The sequence below is a fragment of the Pipra filicauda genome, unplaced genomic scaffold, assembly GCF_003945595.2.
Source record: "Pipra filicauda isolate LSUMZ 115617 unplaced genomic scaffold, ASM394559v2 scaffold118_size2161507_pilon, whole genome shotgun sequence".
Classification (NCBI taxonomy): domain Eukaryota; kingdom Metazoa; phylum Chordata; class Aves; order Passeriformes; family Pipridae; genus Pipra; species Pipra filicauda.
In genome coordinates, this window is record NW_024103640.1 from 2,158,140 (window position 1) to 2,161,438 (window position 3,299).

Below are 3,299 nucleotides of genomic sequence, written 5' to 3' on the forward strand. Positions count from 1 at the left end.
AGTACCCATGCAGAGCCATTTTATTCAGGTTGTGTGATTTTTTTTTTCTTTCTCCAAACACTTGCAGCAATCACTGGTACAACTGAAACAGAAATTGGGTGAGAAAACTTGAAACTGGTCCTTTCATTTTTGAACTGTGCATGTTCACAGATCAATTCTGGATTTAAAAAACTTTTTCTGTAGCCATTGAGATGTATTTTTCCTGCCACTTTTACTTTTGTTGCCCTTCTCTACCACTTCACCCATCTATAACTGACTGTTTTGGGTGGGTTAGAACTAGTTTTAGTTGCACCTGGCCTCCAGCTCTTCCTGCAGCTACATGAACTCCTGTTCCACTTTTTTCTTCACTGGCAACAGGGATGGTCTTTGGGAATTCCCTTTTTATTCAGTGAGATCCCTGGTTAAATCTGAAAGCAGATGGGAGGGAATATCCCTTTCAGGTGGTTTCACAAAGACATGATTCCAAAAATCCATCCTTTGCTTTAACTGTGAACCTGGGACAGAGGAGACAAATGTTTTGCACTTCCACTGCACCCACTGGGAACGTTACTGGCCTTTGTGTGGCCAAGTACAACTGAGATGAGCTGGGGAAGTGGATCCTTTAGGGAAGTGGGATCTGCTTTTTTACACGGAGTGACTGCAAATGAAAGTATCTGTGTACATCACTCCTATTTAAAAACAGATTTGAAAATTGCTTTCCATTATGTTCTCTGAAATCTGCTGCTTTTCTCCATTACTAGAAGGAAAATTATGTTTATGGTAAGTGCTGAAAAGTGTGTTATTAGCTCTTTTCCTTCTCCATGGAAATTATTTGGCTTTTTACCCTCATCTGTGGGGTATAAGAACACTGTATGGTAATAATAATGATGACTTATTTATTCATTCTTAAGATGTAGTTCTTTCTGTTTGTTTTTAAGAAGTTATTGAGAAAATAAGCAGAGAAAAAAATGTATTTGTTACAATATAGTTTAAATATGGATATTTGTCTACCAGTGTTAAAGTAACACTTGGGAGGAGGAAACCTTGAAATGTAACTATTAAAAGATCAGAATTTGGAGATTTATACTAATTAGTGGAGTGTAAAGTTTAAAGTGGAGAGTTGCACTTGGATAGTGTTTGAAGGAATTTTGAATAGTTGAAATAACACCTGTTTTGGGCAATATTTTATACTGTCAGTTGTTATATGGTCTAGAAAGGACTATGGAATAGAGGCACAGAGTAAGTCTTGAAAATCCCCCACTAAAGATACTAAACAGCCCTGTGAGCATGTGCTGGTCCTTCACAGCCAAAATTTCACTTTGAGCACCTACATTTATGTGGCTGCTCTTTTTTGAATCCGTGCCACTGCTCTCCAAGTGTCTGGCACAAGTGATGACAAGGGATTGTAAAAGCTGGATGAAGAGAATGCACCAAAAAAAAAAGCTGCTTCTGAAAGAGTTTTGGTTTTTAAATGCTTGGAAATAACAGAATGGTGTCCTGCTGGGTTGCTGGGCTTTATCAATCACTTGTAAACAGCCTTAAGCACTTGGTGCTGAGGAATCAGAGTATTTTTCTTTTTGGGCTATTTTTAAACACAAAAGATTCCTCTCTGTCTAGCCAAAAAAAAATATTTTCAAGCTCCTAGATGTGTTAGAAGGAGAAAACATCGATCTACTGGTTACTGCCTGTATATTAATTAATGCTAAACAGGTTATTTCCATAACAGGCATGTTTTATTCTTATTCTGTAGAGGAATAGCAGTAATAATTGTGAGTTTTCTTGAACCTGGGGATATGTGTGAGAGTGAGGACTGGGTAGACAAGCTGTGATTCCCCATATCTCAGCTGGGGCCAGCAAAGTCAAATAAGGGAATGAGGGAGAGTGAGAAGTGGCTGATACTGCAGGCACTGCTGCCAACATGAAGCAGAGCAGCCCTGCTAAAGTATCCAGGAATTTGCTTTGCTGGATTTCAGATCCAGGATTCTGCAGCACTGGGAACTGGAGTGTCCAGTGCCTTAATCAGGATGTTTGGGGAGGAAAGGTGAGGCCCCTGTACCTGCTGAAGACATGCAATGGGAGGTTTTTTCTGGTTACTATAATATGATTGACATCTTCTACTTTCAAATTTCAGGGCTGAATCTTGGCTGCATTTATCCCAGTTATTCTTGTTTGACCTTCTGGAGCCTGGAGGAGGCAGCTTTTTGGCTCTTTGCCTTGTGTGTCAGGATTAGGAAAAACAGCATCTCCCAAACTCCTCGAGTTCTGGGTGGTGCAACAGAATATTTTAATCACAAGGAAACAGAAAAATCACTGAGCCTGAATCGTTCTGTCATTAAAAACTGGGCTCTGAGAGCATTTTGGTGTGGTTTGTTTAGCTCAAAAGAGGACACTGAGAACTTCTTAGTGCTTGATACAGTTTGAGGAAAAAGGTCTGGGAAGACAGATTGCATTCCTGAGAACTGTGGAAACAATTACATAATTAGGCTGTGTTTAATAATTGTTTACAAATAGGCCTTGTCTTACTTTCCAAAACTTGCTTCTGAATTGTTGGCTTGCAGGGTTGTTGTATCTGGTATGAAATAAATGGAGCTGAGCTCAACTTAGGTTTGGTGCTTTATTGTGCTCTAATTAATTCCTACTCCTAAAATGTTGAGACAAGAAGGTTTTCTGAGGTTTTTAAAATAAAACTGTAGGGAGAAGTTAGGAGGAAAAGCTGTGTGAATGACTTGCATTCATTGCTGACACTTGAAAAACTATTTTTTTTATTTCTAGTAGTCTTTGATAGCATTTATAATATATTCTGAGATACCAGTTTGTTATTTGAAAATGACACCTTTATTGTTTTATGGCAAAAATCTTTCACACTTCAGCAGCCAATCATTTCCTCCTTCCCAGCTTGCTTTTTTTCAACAACTCCCTCTTGCTTGCAGCAAACTTTGGAGTGTTTCCTGTGTGAGGGAGAGGAATGGTGTGGAGAGTTGTCAGTCAGGAGAGCATCAGTGGGAAGTGGAGATGTTCAGGGATGGCTCCTGGAGCTGCAGCTTTGCAGCCCTGGGAATAATGAGTGGCAGGGTATCTGATCCAAGATAATGGATGTGCCAGAAATCCTGTCAGGACTGAAGCACAGAGGGTTCCCAGCTTGTGCACCTGCAATTAAATATAAAATTGGATCCTGTCTTTTCATTAAAAGAGGAGGCTGCAGCCCCATCTTATGTCAGAAGCTTGTGTCTGCTTCTGGGTGGAAGAAACATTTTCCCCGTGTTCTGCCACTGAACAGAAAAATCCAGAGGATGTGTAAAAGGAACTGCAAAAAGCAGATA